Source organism: Canis lupus, chromosome 12 (genome assembly GCF_048164855.1).
Source record: "Canis lupus baileyi chromosome 12, mCanLup2.hap1, whole genome shotgun sequence".
In the NCBI taxonomy this organism is placed as follows: Eukaryota; Metazoa; Chordata; class Mammalia; order Carnivora; family Canidae; genus Canis; species Canis lupus.
In genome coordinates, this window is record NC_132849.1 from 57019240 (window position 1) to 57045845 (window position 26606).

Here is a 26606-nt window from a genome sequence, read left to right on the forward strand (position 1 = left end):
CACACCAAAGAACTTTCTGACACATCAGCATGACAGGAAGCTGGAAAAATAAGCAGGGCCAGATGGCTAAGAAGCTTGGTCTTAGCAGGCCATGTCAGGAAAAACTCTGTGCTTTGTTCCTAGAGATCGAGGTGGAAGGGCTTCCCAGAGTAGTGCTCCCAGCCTCCTGGCCCTCACCACTCGGCACAGGTGACAGCAGCCACTGCTCTTTCATCTAATATGCAGAACCAACCCAGAAAAAGCCTATGAGCCCTGGTGACTGTGTCCCTTTCCCCTCCTTACACGAGGCAGCTTCCTACATAACATCAATGTGAAACTTCCCTTGGATGGGAACCCCCCTGAAAGATCTAGCCTGAAGTTGGGGGGCCTGGGAGTATTAAGTAGGCCATTTGGCCCTCACACCTTCACCACACATCCCCAGCAGATCCGAGGTGAGACTCTGGTCTCCATCCAACTTCTCCACCTACTGCAGCTGGAACGAGGGTATAAAGAGAATGACTGGCCTCATCAGCCCCTGAGCCCCACAGGAAAGCACAGCAGGGTCTGAAGCCCCCCCCCCCCCCCCCCCCCGCCCATGGCACAAGCTGAGCTGCATTCTGGAAGGCATGGGAGGCAGCAGTGGTAGGAATGTGAGCCAGGAGCAGGGTCTAGCCATCCAGGGAAGAGCAGCCAAGGAGAGTGAGCAGTTACGGAGAGTGAAAGGAGAGAAGGGACGTCCTCCCCTCTCCAAACACACCCGCACAGGATGTGCGGTGCACCTGGAAGTCACCTGGCCGTGGAGACAAGGAAGGATGCTCATGTTTAAGGGATGGAATCAATCTAAGCCTCTGGGAGAAGCTGCAGGAGAGAGAAGATGTGAGTGCATCCCGGATGAGATGCATCTGGGGAGCCCCCCAGCTGGCACTGGGACCCCCCTACCCCCGCCAAGCCCAAAATCAGGTGTGAGGGACAGACAGCACTGGTTGCTGTCATTCATGTGAAATCCATTATGTCCGGCAAGATGGGCCATCTCCACTTTTCCACGTTGAGTGCCCAGATGACAGATTTGCCAAGACAGGTTGAAAATAATGGACCGCTGAGCTCTAATGAGGTTTCTCGGGGACGGTGTTCCAAAGCGTGCCCCACGGGCTGTCCTGCATGGCTCAATCCGGCCCCCTGAGCACGTCGTGAGGGCCCCTCAATCACAAAGGCTGGAGAAAGTGAATGAATGTCCGGTGCCCCCAGGAGTCTGGAGTTTCACAGAAACGCTAGGAGGCTGAATCAAGAATAATGTCAGCGGATTTGGCCTCTGCTCTCAGATAAATGTGCTGTCACCTCCTGTTCCCAGAGGAGGGGCTGATGAATGATCACTCTGCCCAGAGAACATCTGCTCCGTCCTCTTAGGCAGCATTCCTCTCGGGGAGACACAGGAGGGGTTGGTGAAGTGACCACCTTGAAGCCACCAGGTCAGTGCCCCCTGCCCTCCCTCCACACGCAGGCGCCTACGGAGAGCCTCAAGTCTCAAAGGGCTTCCCGCAGAGGGGGGAGCCAGATGGTGCCTGCAAAAACCTCGCAGAGGCCAAGACACAAGGGAAATGGGACAGAGAGAAGTTGCCTTGTTCACATGGACATCATTTAAGATAAAGAAACAACCTAATATCTTCTTGGAGAGTCCCAGGCATGGGGGTAATGATGTCTGCATTCAATCACTGTTTTGCTACCTACCACATTTCCTCTTATCAGATCTAGACGCTGAGCCTTTTTTTTTTTTTTTTTTTTTTTTTTTGAGAGTATGGTCTGCATCTGACTCAACCTCTGTTACCTCAGCACTGGCCATAATGCCAGGCACATGGTATATTATTCAGAGAACACTGAACACAGGATTGAGTGATGAGCAGATGGACAAATAGATGAGATATGTGGGTAGGTAGGTGAGGGGATGGATGGATGGATGGATGGATGGATGTGTGGGGGTGAGGAGAGGGTAAGGGATGGATGTTCTTGCTTTTTGAAAGCAAGACCAAGAATTCTCAATTAATTAGACTGATCAAGAAATAGGATGTTCATGTCAATTTAAGTTTCTGAAGAGTCAGAATAAAATTCCAACCCAAGGCTAGAGAAGCTTAGAAAAGAGAGAAAATTCTATAGGCTAAGAAGATCAAGGAAGACTTCCTTCAGGAAATAGGCCTTCAAGGGTGACTAAGAGGTTCCTTAGGAGCCCAGGACTGTGCTAGAGACTCAGGGAGTGAAATGATGGCAGAGATCTTGAATGTCGTTCCCAGACAAATTAATTCCAATGGCCAAGATCCTTAAAACTTCCTTCCTAAGAAACCCATCCTTCAGTTCTGAAATCCCTCAGGGATGACTTAGAGCCTCACTCTTCCCACATTGGGGCTAAGTCAAAGACGCCCACCTCTCTCTGCTGGGGAGATGAGCTGCGGACCCCCAAGAGACCCCTCCCCAACCCAGAACAGATGAAAAAGTGTCCTTCCTTGCAAAAGTAAAGAGAATATAATTGATTAATCTGCAAATCTGTCCTGCCTACTCATGGTCCCATTTATGAAAAATAAGCAGGAAAACAACCAGATTCAATTAAGCCTACTGTTTTTAAACTTTTCTTTTCAGCCCAAGAACAGAGAACTTTTGACTTTATCAAATTCTCCCTTCCCAGGCAGACGGGGTGATGAAAGAATCTATAACCACCTTCCCACATCACCATTCCCTGGGTTCCTTTACCCAAGCTGCTCCAGCCACAGAAGGAGGGTCACTTTGACCTGATTATCTTTGTCTATAAATCTTAAAACGTATTCACTTAAGTAAAACATAAAATTAGCTAGTCTGCATAAAGTGTCTCTTGAGTTGCTGGGAAGAGTCATTTCTTTCATTCTTAATTGAGAGGACTCTTCAGATCCAGCGCTGGGTCATTGAGCACCTGCATGTTTTTTAAACGAGCCTTTCCATTGCCTCTTAAGAGGTCTGAGACCTTCAGTCAGGTGGGGAAAGAGGCTCAGGGGACCGATCGCCTTGCTCCATCCCAGTTCAGGCAACCTCACTGTGCCTTCCACCAAACAGAGAGTGCTCCTAAATCCTCAGCCCTACAAGCTCAAGATGATTTTTTTTTTTCTCAAGCCTTAGGAAACATGCAAATCTCCCCTTGCCCAAATGTTTTCAAGAAAAATCCTGTGGGGTGGGGGAGGTGGAGAGGGGGACGGTGCTGGGTGGCTCAGTCAATTAAGCTTCAGCTTTGGGATCATGGGCTCAGGTCATGATCAGAGGTCCTGTGACTGAGCACAGAGCCAGGCTCCCTGCTCAGCAAGGAGTTTGCTTCTCCCTCGTCCTCTCCCCCTCCCCCCTGCACATGCTCCCTTACACACCCTCTGTGTCAAATAAGTTTTTTTTAATCTTTAAAAAAATAAATAAAAATCTAAAAAAAATAAAAACTTGCAGGAGTCATATCTTTTTAGTGCATTATTAAATACTTACAGCATAGCACATAGTAAGTATTCACTCAGTATTTGTCGAGTGCAGTAGTCTTTATTTATAGGAAACAAGATGCCCTGAATTCCCATTCCTCCACCTGGAATGCCATCCCCTGCTCTGTTCCCACTCCCTCACAGATTTTCAGGGATGTAAGGCCAATGTGCCTATGTTGGATGCCCCATTCTGCCTTTGCTGGCTGGGGCACCTTGGGGAAAACTTGACTTCTCAGAGCTTCAGCTCAGATAGGGATGGGGGGGGTCACACCAAAAAGGCTACAACCTCTGGAAAAATGTTTGATGGAAAGTGGACAGAGAGTGACCTTCTCCTGCCACTTCATCAAAGTCTGGCTCCCCAAGGCCATTCACAGGGAGAAGCTTTGTTGTCAAAGACACTATGGGAGGAGGTGAACCCCACACCCTGAGCCCGGACTTCACCAAGCCCGGCCTACAGGAGCCGACTGGAAGGGCTCCCACGGCCAGAGGTGGGCAACAGGAGAGCCAACAACAATAATTACTTCACTGAATCTAGCACTCTGTATGTGTTAACCATCCCCACATTCATAAAAATACAACACCAATACGCATCGGTCAGCTTTGGAGGATGCTAGGGTACCAACCCATTATTCTGAAACCCGTTGGATAAACAGCCAAGCGCTTCTCCTGCCTCTCCCACGTAAACTGTATTTTAGAGTAGCCGAAGAGTGATGAGGTAAAGTCCTCCAGAAGAATTCCAGCAAATACAAAAAGAAGGAATTATGAATTAAGGTGTCATCGTTTTAAGGCCCCTGATGAAATCAGGATCTTGGCAGTGACAGTTGTGGCTACAACCCATTAAAACATTTGATGGGAAATTTTTAAATGGACAGATCAGGCTCACGATCCCTGAACCCACTGGCCTATCCTAACATCACAGAGCGGACAACCAGACACGATGTGCCTCCTGCTATGATGCAATATAAGGTACAATTCATCACTTGGACATCTCTGGCCAAATACTAAACCTCAATGTGATCTCAAGCCTCTAAATCAAGACATCAGTTTACTGAATATACAAGGGAAAAGGTACATATTAAACAACAGCCCCCTGACGCAATCAGTAAAATCCAAAAAGTAGGGAATTGCAAGAGACCAACCACCTGGTGTTCTCAAAAAATAATGGCAAGAAGGGGGAAAAAAAAAAAAGAAAGAAGTACTGCTATCTATCAAAAGACCCCTAAGAGGTTTATCAATAAAATGCAACATATGGACCTTGTTTGGATCCTGATCCCAACGAGCAAACCAACTGCAAAAACATATTAATGATACATAAGGGGAAACTGAATACTAACTGGAAAGTTTGGATTATGAGGAAGTTCTGTTAAGTTTTTATTTAGGTGTAATAGAGGCTTCTTTAAAAACAGAATCCTTTGGGACACCTGGGTGGCCCAGTGGTTGAGCATTTGGCTCAGGTCGTGATCCTGGGGTACTGGGATCAAGTCCCACACCAGGCTCCCTGCATGGAGCCTGCTTCTCCCTCTGCCTATGTCTCTGCCTCTCTGTGTGTCTCTCATGAATAAATGAATAAAATCTTTAATAAAAAAAGATTATAAAAAGAGAAAATGAAATCTTTCTAAATAAATAAAATAAAATAATCCAGCAGAGAAAAGAAAACTGTCTGTGGGGAGGTAGGATAGGTAAAACACAATCTCTACGTGTTGCTAATTTCTTAAGATGGGAAATGCATATCTTAGGGGCTCATTATAATCTTTCTTTTGTGCATATTTAAAATTTTCCACAATAAAAGACTGAAATAGGGGGAAGATTTGGCCCTGGAATTTTGGGACTTAGGGGGGGAAATGGTAATTTCTGGCCAATCAGTGCTAAGGGAAGAGCCTAGACTCACGTTTCAAGTGGTCTGTGCTCCAGAGGACACCTGAAAGGGTGCTCTGGGCAGGTGGTGGTAAGTGGGACTCTGCCCTAGCAATGGCTGGATATAATGTGGACCTAGAAAAAGCATCTTCAACACGGTTGAATCCAAATCTCTATGGTTTATATTGGCTTCAGAAGAATGTTTTGTTTTATTTTGTTTTGTTTTCTTTCCTTCTAAATATAGGTTTAGACTACACTGTCCTGGAAAATGACTGTACGTTCCTGGAAGGATTATGTGTGTTCTTGTTCGGATGGCTACCCACATAAAAGTAGGAGTGGAAAAAAAAAAAAAAAAAAGTAGGAGTGGAGATCCAGAGATGTCAGGAAAGATGGGAAACCAACCTTCCCCAGATTACGTGAAGGACAGCGGGGAGGCCACACTCGGAAGGCCCGTTCTGCTGAAGAGTCTGTAGGGTGCAGCTATTTGCTGGAAAATGAACTCTGGGAAATATTTCAGTGTCATACTCCTAAGTCCCAGACGCATGGGGTGGGGACAGTTGGCCATAGGGCAAGGCCAACCCTGGTTATAAGGACTAATGATTTTTTTTTTCTTGAAAGAATTAGAAATTCTAACAGCTAAGGATCTCTGGAGAAAGAAGATCTAGGGATGGAAAATGGACAAGGAGAACAGCCTGGCACATGGGATCGGGGCCACGGTGGAGATAGGCCTGGAGAAGCGGCTTGTATTCTCTCTCTCAAAGATGAAATCAGACCTCTACCACCAAGGTGAACTAGAAGCTGTCTAGGAGCCCCTGAAAACAGCCATATCTACTATGTGGTTTTGCGCTTTCCAGGCTATAATTCCCTTCCAGGATCATTTCTTCAATACGTTACTGTAAAGCAACACAACCCAGGTTTAGATGACTTAAAGGGAAAAATTAGGGAAAGACCAGAATCCTCACTTGGAATAATTCAGGAAAGCACAAAACAGCCTTTTTCTCACCCACTTCAAGTCCAGCAAGGTGACAGCAGCAACAGTTCACAAATTCTGTGGGATTGGGACCCCAGCCTACAGCAGGGGCAGAAAGACAAGCCTGGTGTGGCCACCAGACCCGCAAAGGGGAGGAGGGACTCAGAGAAGCAGGAGGCTGTGCCTGTCCGGGTGGGAGCTCCATGCCAGGGGACTTCTGGATCAGTAATAATCATGCCCATTTCCCAGAACAGCAAGTTCTGGACAAGTTCTTTGAAAGAGAAACAAAATAAAAAGTAAAACAATACATGCCCACTTTTATTGTTTCTTGATATCAAATATAATGCACCTGATCTGTGGCTAGACCTGAGTAGCCAGTCCCTGCAGAGCCACTTTTGTTGCTATTAGGATTCTCATTATTTTGTCATTGCTAGTACTATAGACCCATCGTGAGGAAATGTCAAAGCTTGTCTTATTACCTGCTCAGCATATTTAATCCACAGGAAACACATAAGGTGACACACATGCTTTGTATTTAAGAGGTCAGCTACTGTGAGCAAATCTCTGATCCTGAAAGTTCTGGAAACCACAGAGTTATAAGCCAGCACATTCGGCTGCAGAGTGTCTGGAGTATCAGGGATGATTCCATGCCTATGGGATGGCTGAAGAGGCAGGGACCCTGGGTTCAAATCTGCCACATACACTCTGTACTCCCAAGCCAGTTAGTTATGTAACCTCCCCAGGCCTTTTTTTTTTTTTTTCTGAAGTCCTATTGTTGAGTCTTTTGCTAGAAGTAGGAGGAACCAAAAGAAAGTGCTCAGCAGTATGTCTGGCACCCACCAAGAACCAAATGCCCAGAGGCTGGCAGGGGTGCAGCAGTGGCTGCACGGGGCTGGTCTCATCCTTGTTCAACCTGCACTATCTCAACTTGCTCATCTGAGCCCCAACAACTGCCCTGAGGTGACACCTTCACAATCACCGAGTCTAGCCACCTCATTTGGATGGAAAAAAAAAAATGAGACCTCAGAGGACTCCATCATTATTCACACTATAAAGCTCAACTGGAGATAACTCAGTTAATATGCAATTTTAGAAAAAAATTTTTTTTGATGCCCAAATCTGTGCTCGTACAGCTCTTTCCATTCCAGAGGGAACGTCCTTCACTCTGCACAGGTCCTAATTCTACACCCCTTTAAAGTGTTAACTGAGATGACCTTCCTCCATGAAGTTCTCCATGATGTTTCCAGTCAAAAGGGCTCCTTCGCACTCCTGCACTTCCATAATACCTTTACAGGACTTCTACCAACCAAACTGCAACCCCAGACCTTATTCTTTTTTTCCTCCCCGGCATATCTCCCAACACTGAAGCACAACAAACTTTTGATAAATGAAAGAAGGAGAGTGGCGGACCATATCTCCTTTGGAGAACACCACCCCCAATTCCTAACCACCTGCAAAGTCATCTGGTCTTGAGAAAATAATAAATACACCAGCTAGACCCCTAAAGTTCTCCATTTGTCACGGTGGGTTTCCCATCATCCAATTAACAAAACACCACTGATCAGGGGATGGTGAGCAGAAAGGACTGCCAAGGAGATCAATCATGAGAAGAGAAGCTTTGATTCATGGGTTTGAGGGGCTCCCTTTCCTGGCCTTAGCCTAGGCCACCTGCACAGGCCCAATGCCCTAAGAAAGCTTCTATGCACAGTGTGGCCATTTCCCCCTCTGCTCTGCTTGGCTGTGTATTAACTTCCTGCTTCTGTGTGCCCCACACCCCCTTGCCAAGCCACGCTTCTCAACAATGGGAAGTCCCACCGTCTACACTCAGGCAACACGGGGAGAGGAATGCACTAGGTGATGCATTGTGGCGGGAAACACTACTGCTAGGACATAGAGAATGGTATTGCTCAATGGGACTCCAATCTCCTAGTCTAGTCTCATCCTTCATCTTCCAGGTGATGAAATTCCCACCCAAAGAAACCCAGAAGTTGGTAACTGAATCCCACCTAACCCCAGATTCCCACCCGTGCCAAGCTAAAGAATCACATATGTCAGAAAATCCAAAACACACACATTCATGCTCCATTTTCAGAAAATATTCTTACATGCATATGATATACATCGCACATGTTCATATCGACAAGGGAAATTTCCTATTTACTTTTAAATGCACCATAGTCAACCCAGGCTCGTGGAGACAGCAGGGCTGTCATGTGTGAGCACAGGCGCCTCTCCTACTTGACCTTTTCAGGATTAAATGAATTTAATCTATCAAGTGACCCCAAAGGTGAGGACACAGGCATACATCTTCTAATTATGCACCCACTTGACAGTCTTGAGAAGACATGCATTCCCAAAGATCAAGCCCCTGTAACTCATCTGGGAGCAGGATTCAGGACCTGAGTGATGTGCCTCTGCTCATGGAAGGGAATCCTAATCCACCCTTGCTCAGTTACTGCACAGATGTTCCTGCCCGCCCACGTCCCCTAAACCCCATCCCACACACAACAGGAGGAGGGAAGAGGGGAGGAAAAAGTCGCTCTCTCTTGTTGATGGAGAGTTGGAAAGTCTGAGTTTAGGGGGGACCTGGGTGGCTCAGTGGGTTAAGCTTCCAACTCTTTGTTTCAGCTCTGGTCAGGATCTCAGGGTGGTGGGATCAAGCCCCATGTGAGGCTCCATGCTCAGCAGGGAGTCTGCTTGAAGGATTCTCTCTCCTCCTGCCCCTCCCCCTGCTCGTGCTTGCACTCTCACTTGCACACACACTCTCTTTCTCTCTCTCTCAAATAAATAAGATCTTTTAAAAAGAGAGAGAGAAAGTAAGTCTGAATTTAGTTTCAGCATCAATGTCCGACCCTCTGATTTGGTTCCTTGACTCATCAAAGAAGCTGGAGTCAAGAGCCCTTGAGCTCAGGAAAGCAAATGGTAGAAGCAGCCATTGGCATCTCTCCAGATGTGTATGTAACCTATCAGGTGCCTGCCAGGTACTCTGGAGCACAAGTGTGCAGAGTTGGGGAGTGCACAGCAGACCCTTCCTTCCCGGCCCTCGAGGACGCAGGGCTTGCCTATGTCAGTGTTTCCCCCAAGAAACTTTGCCCCAGTCCTGTAGTGTGAACAGTAAGCTTCAAACAGAGGAGAGAGAAGAGATCAGAGAACACCTGCAAACACAGGGAAGGTTTCTTAGCCGACTAGGACTCGGCCAGCCTTTCAAACAGGGAGCGTGTGGATAAGCAAGAGAAGGAAGGTCACCCCATTGAAGGTCCTTGATGCCTCAAATTCTTGCAGTCCTATGAGTCTGGCATGAGAGGAAAGGCACAAAGGAAATAGCAGTCATGGCTATGGCCAGAGAAACCTCAGAATCCAAGTGGCTAAATCTCGACTGGAAGGACCCAGGAAGGCCACCTGCCAGCCAGCTTCGAAAAGCAGAGGCTGGGCCCGCCAACCCCTTCAGCTCCATCTGCCTGGTAATTCTAAGGCCTGTAAAGGGAGCTATACAGAGAGCATTCGGTTTTCAGAGGCAGCTTGGGAAGGCCACCAGGTTGGGGGAGGCCACTAATCTGACCACTGCACCCCACTCCCACCCCACCCTCTGAAGCCCCCACAGCAGCTTCCCACTGCTTTGAAAGTCTCTCCTCTTTAACAAACCCTGAAGAGTCTGCCTGGGCAGGCCCCCACCTGGCCACACACCTCCGCCTTCCTGGCATCTGCCCTCCTGCAGACACGTGCCACACAGGCTATGCCTTCAGATGCTCACAGTTTCCTGGGTCAGGACAAACTGCCCTCCCCCACTGCCTCACAGTTACTGCCAACTATCTTCAAATCCCATCTCAGTCTCCATCGGGTTTTTTGTTTTCTGGAACTTTATTCCCATCCGAGTACATTCCTCCTTGTCCATTCGGGGGCTGTTTGATGAAGTCTGTCCCCAACTCAACTGAACTCCCATGTGCATGGGAGACCATGTGTATTTGGCTCACCAGTCCGGCCCTGGTGGCTGACCCACTACAGGTGCTAAACAAATACTGGTTGCAGCAATAAGCAAACACGACAGCTTTGCTGAAAAACGGATGAGATCTTGCCATTTGCAACAACATGGATGGACCTCAAAGTTAGTATGCTAAGTAAAAATAAGTCAGATAAGTCAGACAAATACCATATGATTTCACTTCTATATGGAATCTAAAAACCAGAACAAATGAATGCATAAATGAACAAACAAGAAGCAGAATCAGACTTTTAAATACTGAGAACCAACTGACAAAGTTGCTGGGAGGCCGAGGGAGCAAAATGAGGGAAGGGAAGCAGGAGACACAGGCTTCTAGCTGTGGAATGCACAAGTCATGGGGAGGAAAGGTCCAGGGTAGGGAACAGAGTCAACGGTATGTCATAACACTGCCTGGTGACACGTGGTAGCCACGCTTGTGGCGAGCACAGCATTAGGTAGAGATGCTGAATCGCTACGTTGTACAACCTGAAGCTAATGTACACTGTGTGTCACTTATACTCCAATAAAAAGTAAAAATAAATAAAAATAAAAAGCAACACCTTTCATGCCAGCCTGTCACTTTTTCACTGTAGAACTATAAGTAAATTTCCCTGTCCCCCTGCACCCCTATACCACCCCTGCAGGTTTGCCAATCACACATAACCATTTTCCCTAATTAAGTATTTATTACAGCACACCTTACTATTGCTGTTCTTCCAATATCTGTTTAGGAGTAAGTGCAAATACTTTTGTCATTTGTTATAATCTACCGATCTGTTATTATCAGATTTCCTCAAGGACAAAGTCAATATTCTGGTGCTTTGTCTATTATTGATCATGATCTTGATGTATGCGTACCTTTCTCTAAATATGATAGAGACTTGGAATTGCTTTTGATTAATTATCGCAAAAATAATATTGCGTCAAAATTACAAGTTGGAAAGGAAATATCATTCCATTAAAATATACCAAGATTTTTTGAAGATTTTATTTATCTATTTGAAAGAGAAAATGAGAGAGAGAGAGAGAGAGCACAAGTGGGGTGAGGGGCAGAGGGAGAAGCAGGCTCCCCGCTGAGCTGGGAGCCCAACACTGGGGCTCCATCCCAAGACCCCGGGACATGGACCTGAGCTGAAGGAAGATGCTTAATCGACTGAGCCACCCAGGTGTCCCAAAAGACATCCAGATTTGAAGAGAATTTTAAGATAATAAGTAGTAGCAGCTGCTAAACTGACTAATATTTTCTGGTTTGCTGATGACTCTCTGATTGTTTCTGCCACATGAGGAATTACTGGGGATAAGCTACCAGTGGTTTTCAGCTCTTTCTCCCAAAGTCCCCTCAAACACCACTATGCCTTTTTTAAATTGTTTACACACACACACACACACACACACACACACACACAATTGGCCACCAGAATTTCTGAGGAAACCAGAGAACAAGTAAATGACACCTTCCAGAAACCTTAAAACCATTGTGGTATCTGGGCCGGGGAGGCCATCTCTGACCCCTATGCATGGACTGAGGCAGGCAGGATAGCATCTCTGAGCTCACACAACTCCCCCTCTAAAAAGCTTTTCTTTTCACCAGTCGACACTGCTGCAGCTCCTCCGTCTTGTCCAGCACTGGCAATGAACCTTGCCCCCCACTGGAAGTGGGACAGCCCCGAGGCACCCACACAGGCATGACACCAGACAGGCTTTGCTCCAAACACTGACCACGCGACCTCCCCAAAGCTTGGTCTTGTCCATGAGGCTTTCTCAGCCTCTTTTCCTCAACTACTGAAATGAAGACCATAAAACTGACCTCATGGGCTTGTTATAATAATTATGCTCTCATTCAACCTCCCACGTGCTTCACTATGTGAAGTTCTATGGATAAGATAATAATGTAGGTGGAGATACAGATGAAATGCCTGGTGCAAGGTTTGTGGTCAGTAACCATCTTCATATTTGCAATGATTGCCTTTATTCAGGCAACCAATTAAAGGAGCACATAAGTGAACGGAGGGAAGCTCCACATCATCCTGGTTCCATTAACTTAAAAGGAAATCCAAACTCTACAAACTTAAAATCAGTTCAGCCCAAACAGAAATAAAAAGAGAGTATGAGAGTATGATTCCTGAGAATAAAATGTACTGAGGACCTGGCAGGAAGTAGGCACTTCACATGTGTTTATGGTTGGACACATCTCAAAATTATCTAATAAGACAAAAGAGAATCTAAAAACACCTTCCCTCTGTAATGAAGCGGATCACAGTAACATAGGGATAAACATGATAAACACGAAAGGTCTAAAATCCTTCACATCCCATCATGGGAAGAATCTACCCACAGAAACAAGATGGCCCCCTCTCAGGCACATCCTTTTGCCCCTTGGCTGTCCCAGGCCTCTCCACCACTGCGGAGGCAATTTACTCAAAAGAGCCCAGGACATAAATGAATACATGCAAAGTCAACAGGGAACACCCCTGGATTAAAGAGTGCCCCTTCATGAAAGATTGAACAAGTTCACTGGCCTGGTCCAGGAGGCCACAGTACCCTGCAGGGGTCCAGTGGATGCCCAGAGGAGGGAGCCCTGGCTCCTGCCCCCCAGGAACTGGGGGCACAGGTAACATGGGACCGTAACACTGTGTGGACGGCACAAAGGCAGAGTTTTTCACTGTGGATCTCAGACTCTGGGACCTCCACCCTGAGCCCCCCCCAGGACAGCCAAGTCCCATCACGCTCAGCGGAGGGAATGAAATAGCATCTCACAACCTGTTTCATTTTCTCCCATCTCAGGCTGACACTGAAATCAACCAGTAGCTCGCCAGTACTCTCCCTACCTTCTCTCTTCTTTGTTTCTTAGCCACAAGGTGGCTTAAGAAAATGTGCCAGGGACCTATGTGACGTCCCAGGTACTCAGCCTTTCTCCCAGAAGGGTGCCCGGTGAGGGGCAGGGATCCCACCAGTATCCATTCCCTGCCGTGAAGAGGTCAGGTATCAGGTACCCTTGGGCTGCTGGACAAAACTCAGTAAATCTCAGCAGTTCCCCTTTCCCAGCAGCCCAAACTGTTTTCACTGATAAAGTAACAATATGTTACTTGAATGATGCTTTTGAAATGTTCCTGTTAGAAAAGCAGATAATTTTAACCCATAATAAGAATTCATAAATAAATAAATAAATAAATAAATAGATAGATAAATAAATAAATAAATAAATAAATAAATAAATAAATAAATAAAAATTAAAAAAGAATTCGTTACTAATCAGGGGTTCCTGGGTGGCTCAGTTGATTAGGCAGCTGCCTTGGGCTCAGGTCATGATCCCGGGATCCTGGGATTGAGCCCCACCTCGGATTCCTTGCTCAACAGGGAACGTGCTTCTCTCTCTCCTTCTGCTGCTCCCCCTGCTTGTGCTCTCTCTCTCAAATAAATCAATAAAATCTTAAAAAAAATTCTTTACTAATCAGAAAAGACAATCATACCATTTTAACTTTTTAAAGTAACAATTCTACAATGCAAAACAATTATGTAAAAAGGGATTATAACAGAACACAGATAATAAAATTCACATAGTAGCATATTTACAGTAATGATGTGCTTCAACTTTCCCAGCAACAGGAAAATCACATGTAGAGCATGACATCATTTTTTGATAAAAATGTCTATTATTCATGTACATTTAAAAAAACAAGAACTTATTTCTAGGTGGAGGAATTATAGTTTTTGCTTTGTATTTGTCGGTGTTTTGTAAGATTTCTGCAGTTAACACTTCTAACATTTGAAATGTGGAGAAAATGTTTTCTAGTCTTTTCATCAACAAAGTAAATAAATTTTCCTCAGGACAAAACAGAGAGACTGAGATAAACGGTGAATGCAAATATTATTGATCAGTCCTTGTCTAGAATTAATAGCATGATGGAAGCTCTGCTCTCCAGGGTTCCCTGTGGGGAGACCCCTTACACACTCGGGGCAAAGGACAGAGCCTGATAACAGTGTTTAGACATGTCTTTGATGTCCTCGGCCATCATCCCAGACAGCCGAACAGTGGAAACAAAAGATCATTCTCACAGTCCTGGCTGCAGTGGACCACCTGCTCCCCCCTTCTGGTACGTGTCCCCAGGCCGGCCACTGTACCATGCACAGGCCTCATGGGCGATGTGGTCGGCAATGTCAAAACTCTCCACAACCAGCTACTGGGAAAACAATTTCTTTTTTTTTTTTTTTTTCCAAATCAGTTTTGTGTCTTCACTGCCCAGCTGGAGAATGGAGTTTTTGAAAAAAAAAAAAAAAAAAAAAAAGAGCAACAATAATCCTCCTTCCAAAATTAATAATTTTGCATTTACGAGGATTATCCTAGGGGATGGGGATTACAAATAAACTCTACTGAACCGTGCTACCGACCTTTTTTCCAATGAATGCATTTGTGTAACAGAAAACATTTTATTTTTTTAAAGATTTGTTTATCTATTTTAGGGTGAGAAAGAGTGTGCACAAGCAGGAAGGGCAAAGGGAGAGAATCTCAAGCAGACTCCTTGCTGAGCACAGAGCCCAACGTGGGGCCGATCCGACAACCCATGAGATCACAACCTGAGCCAAAACCAAGAGTCAGACGCTCAATCAACTGAGCCACCCAGGTGCCCTGTTGTTGTTGTTGTTGTTTTAATTTATTTATCTATTTCAGATTGAGCAAGAGAGAGTAACAGAACACATCCTAAAATAATAACAATAATTTTTAAAATGTAAACTCACACTTCCAAAACTGCACTTGAGTTCTGCGTGTTCTATACACTGATTTTTAAACAGCCAGCTGTTGGAAGCCATTAGAAGAGGTGAGGGTGGGGGGAGGAGAGACCTCACAGGAGCTGACAGCTGAAATCAGCAATCAGGCAGGCTGCAGCTGACAGAGGAGACAAAGTGGGAGCCTAACCCGGTCATGCCCATGCCTACCACAAGGTCAACTCCACCCTGAAGGTCACCGTGCCCCAGATTGACCCAGGACACCCAGTGTCGTCACCCCTCCCTGGAGAGGAAGGCTGCCCAGCTGCACAGCAGCAGCAAAATTCCCCAGGACATCAGCCTCCCAACCGCCCACCCAGATTCCTTGTGCCATGACTCACATTCCCACCTAACTGCCAGCAGGTCCTGACCTACAGTGTTCCTAAGCTGAACTATCCTTATGAAGCTCTTAAAGCCTGAAATTATCTATATGAGCATCCCAAATTTATTGTGCAAACTCTATGGCCCAATATATTTGACTTGGTAATAAAAAGAACCAATTCTTAAAACCTTAAAAGAAATCAATGCAAAAGCAATTCAATGAAGGACAGAGAGCCTTTTCAACAAACGGTGCTGGAACAATTAGATATCTACTGGCAAAGAAATGAACTTTGACCTAAACCTTTACACCTTATACAAGTCAAAATGAATCACAGACTTTTTTTTTTTTTTTTTTTTTTGAATCACAGACTTATATGTAAAACATAAAATATAAAACTTTAAGAAAAAAAAAACAGAATTGAACATCTTCATGACCTAGGGCAAGACAAAGAGTGTTTAGATTTGACACCAGAAGTATGATCCTTAAAATGATATATTGATACACTGGACTTCATCGAAATGTAAAAGTTTTGCTCTGCAAAAGACTCCATTAAGAAGATGAAAAGACAAACTACAGAATGGAAGAAAATATTTTCAAACCACATAGCCAACATAGTACTAATACCTGGGATTATTTTTTTAAACTCTCAAAACTCAACAGTTAAAATACAAAGACACATTTTACCACAGAAGAAAGACACATGGCGAATATGCCATGAAAAGATCTTCAGCATCACTGGCCAACAGGAAAAATCCAAATTAAAATAAAGTGTCACTATACACCCGACAGAATGGCAAAAATACAAAATGGTGATAACACCCAATGTTGACTATGCCGAGAAACTGGATCTTCATACATTAGTGGTGGGAATATAAAGTGGTACAGCCACTCTGAAGCAGCGTTTTATAGTTTTTTGCTAAGTTCAACTACCCTAAGATCCAGCAATTACACTCTTGGATGTTTATCCCACAGAGATTAAAATTTATGTTTACACAAAAACCTATGTACAAATGTTCATACTAGCTTTGTTCATGACAGCTAAAAGCCGGAAACAATTCGGATATCTTTTAAGAGGTTAATAGTTAAACTACTGTACATCCATAGCTTGGAATGTAACTCAACAACTCAACAATAAAAAGGAGTGAACTCAAAACTGAAGTCAATCTCCAGGGAATTATACTAAGTGAGGATGGGGAGGGAGCCAATCTCAAGAGATCACATACTGTACAATCCCATTTATAAGACACTTGTGAATTGGCCAAATTATAGAAGTGGAGAACACATCTGAGATTGCCAGGACTCAGGGATGGGAGGACAGGAGTGAGAAAGAGGCAGCTGTGCCCCTGAAAGAGCCACATAAGGGCTCCTTGCAGAGAACAATCCCTATCTTGATCGTATCAGTGCTGTGAAACCATGTGTACCGTGGTTTTGCAAGATGTTACCATCGGGAGAAACCATGTGGAGGGTACATGGGAGCTCTGTGTCATCCCTGCGACTACATGGGAATCTATAATTATCTCAAAATAAAAATGTTAACTAAAAATAAACAATAACAATCAGCATTTTTTAAAAAATATTCTTTTTGCTAGAAACTTGCCATAGCACTCTGGCCACTGAGCAGCAGAGAGTGCTTTGTCCAGACTCCTGGCTTTGTGAATCAGATATTCAAGTGCAGACCCAGGGCCGGAGAAGATGCGGTGTTATTCCTTGCCTTTGTCTCCGCGTGCAAAGTCCCCCTGGGAATCTGCAAGCTTTACACAGTCTAAATGGGGATTGGAATGGAGCATCCAAGGGCCAAGTGTGAACCTGCTCCTTTTCACCCATGCCAATGACCTCAGATAAATATAAGCTGAGGGGGTTAAAATCCCAACAAGGCATTTTTGTTCCCTTCCATGGTGACCAAATCATTGAAAGGCGGCCCCACTGGCGACCCCAGCCCCAATCCGAGAGGCGTTTGCAGTGCTGTGAATGGAAAGCAGTGCACGGTGGCCGGTGCCTCGTGTCAACAGTGCGAGTGGGACGTGGAGAGTTTCTGGGAGGAAACCTTCTGAGATCAATCTCTGAGATCAATCTCTGCAGATCTCTTCTGAGATCAATCTCTCCCCAGACCCAGACCCAGACCCAGACCCAGGGAGGCGTGAAATCTAGCTGCATCGCTTTCTGGCGCTATAATTTCCTAACCTCTCGGGAGTCTAGCTTGCCTCACTTGGAAAACAGGGCCAGTGTTGTGTACATCACAGGGCTGCTGAGACTGTACCAGCAAAAGGTGCAGAGCGACCCAGCACAGACCCACAGAGGTGCTGCAGATGCCCGTGTCCTTCCTGCCCGGTTCGCCCAAATGCCACTACAGCCCAGATCCCTGCTTACTGGAGGAAACATCCCTTCTGCTAACTGGGACTCGAGAGACTAATGAATATGAGCCTGAGAGCTCAGACTCGGGGCCCGGACGGCTCGTGTCCAAATTCTGTTTCTGCCACTTCCTGGGTATGTGGCCTCCAACAAGCTACTTAACTGCTCTGTGCCTCAGTCTCCCCCACTGTAAAAGGAGGATGATGGCATTGGCATCTACCTCGTCAGGCTGTTGTGAAATCTGAATGAACTGTATAGTGAAGTGCTCAGAAAAGTGCATGACCCCAATTTTTTTTTTTAGATTTTTATTTATTTATTCATGAGAGACACAAAGAGAGGCAGAGACACAGGCAGAGGGAGAAGCAGGCTCCCCACGGGGAGCCTGATGCAGGACTCGATCCTGGGACCCCAGGATCACGACCTGAGCCGAAGGCAGACACTCAACCACTGAGCCATCCAGGCGTCCCAGGACCCCAATTTTTTAAGTATCCTTTTGGGTAATATTTTTGTCAGAAGAAATACAAACATTTCCTTAGGACAATTTCTTTTAAATTCGTGAAAAATAATTACGTGGTACAATAAAAGTGCAGGTTAAACCATATGAAACTGCCAATACTCTATCATTTTGACCCACAAAAATGACAGTCCCACGTGGTCCTGCCTAGCAGGTAAATCTCTGGGCCTCAGTTTACCGATGTGTAAAATGTTTACTAGCCCTTAGCACTTAGACTAGTACTTGGCACATAGTACGTACGAATATGTGTATATTAGATAAATGATGGGATTTTGTTGCTCAAACATGTGTTAACCTTACAGACCATTGGGTCTACAGATTTTTAAATTTTGGAAGCAACTTTCTAAGCCTGGTTTAAATTCTTACAGATGAAGATGTTACAGATTTAAACAGATATCTACCCAATTCGCATGTAATACTTTTACATGGTAGATGCCCAAGGAGTGGCGGTTATAATAATAATAATTAGTATTCGGCTAGCTTTAGTGTCTGAAAGCAGTGGAATGAAAAGTAGTTATGAATCAATGAAATGGTCTCATATGCATGAGCTCCTTGTTTCACTCTCTTGTATTGCCCTTTATACTTCTCCCCCAGAGACTAAGATAGAGCTAAGCAAGTGACAGATACTTTTATTCAACAAATATGAAACTAACTGACCTTTTGGCTCAAATTCTCCTACATTTGGAGTTGAGACCTCAGAATAGAACCGTTAATTGTTCCCTAATTATTTCTGTCGGTTTAGGCTTGGCTCTCTATCTAGAGTTCTGTAAGGTCCCTAATGAACAAAAACTCCTTCATTCATCAAATACGTACTGAGTACCCGCTACGGACCAGCCATTGTGCTGGGTGTTGGGGCACAACAGTGAGCAGAGGAGACTTGATCCTGCACAGCACTTACCAAGTACCACAGGGAGGTAGACCCTAAACAAATATTTGTGTAATTACAAGTGTGGTGAGTCACATTAAGTGGTTTTCAATTTTTTTTTTTTAATGTAGGCTCCCCATGCCCACCGTGGGGCTCGAACTCATGACCCTAAGATTAAGAGTCGAGTGCTCTACAGAATGAGCCAGCCAGGCACCCCTCAACTGTTTTTTTTTTTAAATGAAAATTGCCTACATGTACCTTTGTTCAAAAACATTTTATCTAATAATTTCTCTCCCAAGCCTTTTTGAGTCAGAACATGTAACTGCCAATCAGATTTCCTGATCAACAAAAGATCCTGCAGTTATTCCAGTTAATGATGGTCTGCACAAAAGGAAGAAGTCTGACACTGGACTGACTTAACAGGGCCAGATGATAGGTAAAAGCACAATTTCCAGCAGGTTTCTGTTTCTGTCTTTTGAAAAGGGCTCACAGGCTCCCAGCTTACTTCATAGATTAGTGGTTCTCAAGCTTGGCTCTTCATCAAAATCACTCAGAGGGTTTATTTAAACCAAAGATTGCTGGCCTCCGCCCCCAGGATTTCTGAGTAGGTCTAGGTAGGGGCCTGCGAATCTGCATTTTGTGCAAGCTCCCTGGTGACACTGAAATAGCTGGTCCAGGGGCTACAATTTGAGAGCTACCACACTAGACTAAAAGGCAGACCTTAGCATGAACAGTTAAAGTTCAAAGGAAGCTTACAGATTACCTAGGTCAGGCTCCTCAGGTGACAGACTAGAACATGAACCCAGAGAGGAGAACCAACCCTCTCAAGGTCAAAGCCAAACAAGCCAGGCCATTTCCCTAACTGTCGGATCACTGGCCTTCCCATTACATAGACCCTTGGGAAATCTACTTCCTTCTGCTGAGCCCCTGAAGACATGACCTTCTCACTGGATAATGAGGTAAACACATAGTCAAAAACACAGGGGTATGGTAGGTACAATGTCTCAGACCTCAGAGAGATCCAGTAGGGCTGCCATGGTGATGGGGATGAGGAGAGAGAAAAGAATCAAATCAAAACTGACAAAATGCTGACAATTGTTGAAGCTGGATGATAATCACAAAAAAGTACTACTATCTTTCCACTTCTGTAGGTGTTCAAAGTTTTTCTTAATAAACTAGGTCACAGGAATCATTTGGATCAAGACTGGTCATTGCACATCTCTGAGAGGGCTTGGGGTTTTCACACAGTCCCTGAAATATACTCCCCTTCCTCCAAAATATTTTGAATATCCGTGACATGCCAAGCCTTGGCTGAGTACTAGAGGGATTGAGAAAAAAATAAGAGACACATTTCTGTCCTCAAGAAGCCCATAATTGGGACGCCTTGGTGGGTCAGTGGTTGGGTATCTGCCTTTAGCTCAGGGCGTGATCCCGAGGTCCTGGGATCAAGTCCCACATCAGGCTCCTCACAGGGAGCCTGCTTCTCCCTCTGCCTGTGTCTCTGCCTCTCCCTGTGTGTCTCTCATGAATAAATAAAAATCTTAAAAAAACAGTCTATAATTTGGTGGAGTAAATAAAATGCATATCATTGTGTTACAGAGAGTAATAAATGGCAGAGACAATTAAGGGTGAGCTAAGAGATTAAGCAGACCAAGGCAAGACTGCCTCCATTCTCACTTTATATCCCAGAAGTTACTTTTTTTACCTTTTTTTAAGAGCAGTCAAGTTTTAGAAATGTACGTTACCAACAATCGGTGATATTTTATCAAAATGAAAAGACATCAAAAAGTAGAAATAATAGGGACACCTGGGTGGCTCAGCGGTTGAATGTCTGCCTTTGGCTTAGGGCATGATCCTGGGATCGGGGATCAAGTCCCAAATCGGGCTCCTCGTACAGAACCTGCTTCTCTGTCTGCCTAGGTCTCCGCCTCTCTCTCTCTCTCTTTCTGTGTCTCTCATGAATAAATAAATAAATAAAATCTTAAAAAAAAAAGAAAAGAAAAGAAAAGAAAAATTCATCATTTAAAAAAAAAAGTAGAGGGCAGCTCTGGTGGCTCAGCGCTTTAGTGCCGCCTTCAGCCCAGGGTGTGATCCTGGAGACCCAGGATTGAGTCCCACATCAGGCTCCCTGCGTGGGGTCTGCTTCTCCCTCTGCCTGTGTCTCTGCCTCTGTGTGTGTGTGTGTGTGTGTGTGTCTCATGAATAAATAAATAATATCTTTTAAAAAAATTTTTAATTAAAAAAAATTAAAAAAGTAGAATAAGAAAAGGCCATGAATCTGCTAGAGAAATAGCAAAATTACTATTTTTTATACAACAAAACATAAAATTATTTAAGATAACAATATAAAAAGAAATGATAGGGGCAGCCGGGGTGGCTCAGCGGTTTAGTGCTGCCTTCAGCTCAGGGCGTGATCCTGGAGACCCGGGATCGAGTCCCACATCAGGCTCCTGGCATGGAGCCTGCTTCTCCCTCTGCCTGTGTCTCTGCCTCTCTCTCTCTCTGTGTCCCTCATGAATAAATAAATACAAATTTTAAAAAATAAAAAAAAGAAAAGAAATGATAGGTGATATTCATGACTTTTAAATGAAAAAAGACACAAAGTGACATAAATAATGTATATATGTATATATGTAATTTTGAGCAAGGTTTAGAACCACAGAAACTTTGGTTTTAATACCAAAAAATATATACCAAAGTATTAATAGCAATTGTATCTGGATCATAGATTTCTGGCATTTTTTAAGTCTTCTGTATGTTCTTAAATTATATGTCACAGATACACATTACTTCTATCACATATACATTACTTCTATCACAGCCTTCCCCCTCCTGCTTTAAGTCCAATTAGCTTTAAAGTACTACAATTTATCTGTATATCCAGAAACTAAACGAAAAAGCCAAGAGGGCCCATTAGGCATTGTATGAGCTACGAATATTAACTGTTTGGAATCTTTTTGAAGATATTAGAGGTCCATGGGCCCTCCGGAATGACCAGGCCAGGCTGCCCTCAGCCAGCTCTCAAGGTCAGTTGCCCACACGAAAGCATGAGAGGCTTCCTTTCCCAGTCTAGACCAGACCCCTGAAGCATGGGGTGACACGGAAAGGTGCAATTATTAAAAGCTGGCTCCCTTTACCCTTTTGGGTCATGAAGGGTCCTATATTACATCCTTAGTTTTCATATCCTAGTCCCTTTCAGTTCTGATGACTGCCTGGGCATGGGGCAGGGGCACAGGGCACCTGCCCTCTCTCCTTAAGCTAAGGTCTGTCTTCTTCTCTTTCCAATTTTTCAAACTTCGGCTAGCTCTACTTTGAGACTGCCTGTGAACACTCTAGAATTGCTAAACAATTCAAATGTTGAATCCACAAAATGGACACCATTTTCTCCAAAAGGGGATTTCTAATGTCAAGCATGATGGTCCTATCAGAATGAATACCTACCATACCACGGGAGGTCAGGACGTTGCTTACTAAATGAATGAAAGAACAGTCACTTTTGTATTACCCACAGAAACCTTTAGACAGGCTCCAGGAGATTACAAAGTTTCCTGTTAAAAACTCTAAGACAAAAATACACATATTTAAAGTGTAGCATCAAAGTACCCACCAAGTGAGATCACAGGTATTGGTCCAACTGGCTATTTTTCACTAATTAAAAACATTGAAACCACAAACAAACCGTTTAAACCATCTGCAATAACAAGTAAGGTCAGGATGGAATTTCAGCTTCAACCAGAGCTAACTTTTTACTCCATAAAGAAAACGTTCTAGGGATCCCTGGGTGGCGCAGTGGTTTGGCGCCTGCCTTTGGCCGGGGGCACGATCCTGGAGACCCGGGATCGAACCCCACGTCGGGCTCCCTGCATGGAGCCTGCTTCTCCCTCTGCCTGTGTCTCTGCCTCTGTCTCTCTCTCTCTGTGTGACTATCATGAATAAATAAATAAAATCTTTAAAAAAAAAAAAAGAAAAAGAAAAAAGAAAACGTTCTAGAATGAACAGCAGCGCCCTTCGACCGCGGCTCAGGGAATGGAAACTGTCACAGATCCCACTGCATTTTTTTTTCCCACTGCAAATTTTAAATGAACCAGATTCCAGCATGAAAAGACTTGCAGAGACATCTCTTCACCTGTGTTTCATGTCATTGTTTCACATTTTAAATTGTGTTTTTTTTTTTTTTCCCCAGAAACAAACTTTGCTAAGTACCTCCAAAAACTATGCTCTGGAAGCAATGGATCGATTCCAAGGGATTCCTCAAATCTGCCCAGAGATTTAAGACATTCCAAACGAATAGTGAGAGGTGGGGTTCAAATGTCTTTAAACTAAGGGCCTTTAAAACTCCCAGTAACATTTCCCTACTAAGTGTCTGCAAACTAGGTGACATTAGCACAACATTTATGTTTAAGACAAAGCTCAGGACCTCCCCAGACATCCACCTCTCCCCAGGTCTACCCCCGCGTGTTAAACACAAAAATTAAAATGCTCTCATCGGAAATAAAAGTTTCTGTTGAAGTGAAATTCACACATTGTTTTAAAGACCTACTAAAAACCCCCTTCAAGCCCGGAAGCGATACTCGTTGCTAGAAGCGTTCGGTGAAGAGAAGCTTCGGGACACAACTTGGAGTCCCTCTTTCTGCCGGTCCCAGGGCCAGGGATCAAAAGAGAGTTGACAGCAAAATGGCCCAGCATCCTGCCCTGGCCTCCACCCCGGCCCGGCGCCCCGGCGGCCACACACACACACACACACACACACACACACACACACACTTTCTTGGACTTCAGGAAACCAGCCTTTGTTCCCCAGACGCAGAACTGGGCTCCAGTTACCGAGCCCCCACCTCCCTCAGAGCCGGTCCCAGGGCGCTTCTGGGAAAAAGCCGCATTTCTCCCGCGTCCCCAGTGCTGGGACCTGCGGCTGCCACCCCGCCCCGAGCTCCCGGGACACACGCGCGCGCACCCGCACACCGACCACCGCCGGCACCGCCGTTTGCAGCCGCTCTCGCCTGCGGAGCTCGCCGCGCGCCCCCGCGGCACCAGCACCCACGCCCCACGTGCCCTCGAGGCCGGACCCGGACCCTAGGGCGCCTGGGCTGCGGGCACCGACCGGGGAGCGCCCGCGCCCACCCGCGCCCGGGACCCCGCGCCCCGGACCCCGCGCCCCGGACCCCGGACCCTGCACCCGGGACCCCGCGCGCCGGACCCCGCAGCCCCGCAGCCCCCTGGCGGAGCCGCTCTCACCCCGGCCTTTGTCCTCCCGCCGCCGCGGCCCGGCTCCCGAGCGCCCGCCGCCGCCGCCGCCGTCGGAGCGCCAGCCCAGCCCAGCCCAGCCCAGCCCAGCCTCGCGGCCGCCGTCCCACCCACAGCTCCGGCTCGGCTCGGCTCGGCTCGGCCCGGGCGGGGGGCGCGCGGCAAAGCCCGGATCGGCGGAGCGCGGCCCGCGCCCGGCACGCGACCCCTGACCCCGCCGCCCCCGCCCCCGCCCCCGCCCCCGCCCCCTGCAGTCCGCTTCTCCGGGTCTTCGGGCCGACCGCGCGGTGGGCCCCGCCGCCCCGGGGACCCGGCTGGGGAAGGGTCGCGCCGGGGGCCGCGGCGGGCGGGGGGAGCCCCGCGCGCTCCCAGCGGGGTTCGCGCCCCGCCCCCCCCGCCCCCTCGTCTCCCCGCGCCCACCTCGAGGGCCTTCCCAGCTTCCACCCGGAGCTCCGGGCACCGGCCTGGGGGCGCCCCCTGCGCCCGGGAAATGCTTTCTCCTCGGTTCTCCCCGAAGGCTCCCCCCGCCCCAGCCCTGCACGCCCGCGGGACCGAGATCTGGAGCCGCTCCAACCGCCGCGGACCGCGCGGGCCAGGGCATCCGGGCAGAAGTGGGGAGAGCACCTTGCCGCTGGGGGCCAGGCAAGACTGAGGCCGGAGCCCAGGTGTCCCAGTGACCCCGCCCCCCCACCCCGCGTCCGTCCCCCGCAGCGCAGCCGACCTGCTCCAATGGACCCCTGGGCCCCGCGGCCCAAGTCCCCAAGTCTGCGAGCGGCCCACGAGGGGGCCTGCCTGGGGCCGGCAGAGGAAGAGGAAGATTCTGGAACTCCAGGCTCCTGCGGGTGGAACCCGGCCAACCTTGCCCTGCACCCCCCCCCCCCGCCCCCCCAAGTCTGGTCAGAAAAATGAGCGAATGAAGGAAGGACTAAAAGCACCACCTCAAATGAGAATTTGCAGACCTGGCCAGAGCCCGGTGCAGAGGTAGCCAGAGCAAGGAGCGCAGGGCAGAAGTAAAGCTCGAGATTTCTTTCCTTTAAGCAAAAGCTCGTGCCCCGGTGATCTCAGGAACCTGTGAGGTGCAGAACCAGGGGCAGAGCACCTTCCCCGAACCCTCGCTGCCGCTCACCCCCAGGCCCCACCGGTGGGGTCTTGGGCCTAAGAGTTAGTGTCCTGAGGACTGGAGGGGACAGGTAACCCTCACGGAGCAAAGGAGAATGAGGGACCAGTTCCCAGCAAATGCCAGCACACGGTGGGACCTCAGTAAAAATGTTCGTTGAATCAATCCTGGCAGATCCATACTGGCAACGGCAGCGCCATCATTCTCCAACCTGTTAGGAAATATTTCAAACATACTCTAGAGAGAGGACATCACGAGCCCTCCCTGTGTGCCCAAGAACCAGCCGACCCTAACATCTTATGCCAAATGTTAGATGTTCATGTGAAAAATACGTATCACAACACAGGTAAAGCCCCCGGACAGCCCTCCCTGATCCCAAGTCTTCCCTCCCCAACCGCCCCCCACTCTTCTAAAACATCCCATCCGTGTTTTCATACGGTTACTACCATGCATGCGTTCATGAACTGAATATAGCATTTTTACTAGTTCTACAACTTGTGTGTGTTATATTCTATGTTTTGTTTTTGGGTTTTTTTATATATATATATTCTATGTTTTGATCTGTAGCCAAGTGGGTTGGTTTCATATTGTTTACATTACGTTTGTAAGAGCCATCTAGTTATACACAAAGCCCCACTTGACTCTTTTTTTTTTTTTCACTTTACTCATTTTTTAAAAATTAGTTTCAGAGGGCAGCCCAGGTGGCTCAGCGGTTTAGCTGAGGCTAAATGGTTAAGGCAGCTGGGCTGCCTTCAGCCCAGGGCAGGATCCTGGAGACCGGGGATCGAGTCCTGTGTTGGGCTCCCTGCATGGAGCCTGCTTCTCCCTCTGCCTGTGTCTCTGCCTCTCTCTCTCTCTCTCTCTCCTCTCTCTCTTTCTGTTTCTCTCATGAATAAATAAATAAAATCTTTAAAAAAAATAGTTTCAGAGATAGAATTTAGTGGTTCATCAGTTGCATATAACACCCTCCTTACTGCCCATCACCCAGTTACCCCTTCCCCCCACCCATCTTCCCTCCACTGCTTTATTCATTTTGACTGCTAAATGGTATTCCATTGTATGACTGTGGCACAATTTATATAACGCATTCTTCTGTTGATAGATACTGGAGTTAATGCAGTTTTTCATGATTTATAAACAAGACCACAGTGGGCATTCTTGAAATTTCATTCGTAT

General features: G+C 46.5%; 1 protein-coding gene across 7 annotated transcripts in view; it reads right to left on the bottom strand.

Annotated features, from left to right (window-relative positions):
- Positions 1-24360, bottom strand: part of GREB1 (growth regulating estrogen receptor binding 1) — a 136120-nt gene extending 111760 nt beyond the window's left edge. For all 7 annotated transcript variants that reach the window (XR_012004776.1, XM_072771060.1, XM_072771057.1 and 4 more), the window contains exon 1: positions 24305-24360. The gene's annotated coding sequence lies outside the window, so the exon portion shown is untranslated. The remainder of the gene's footprint in view (positions 1-24304) is intronic.
- Between the last annotated feature and the right edge of the window lie 2246 nt (positions 24361-26606).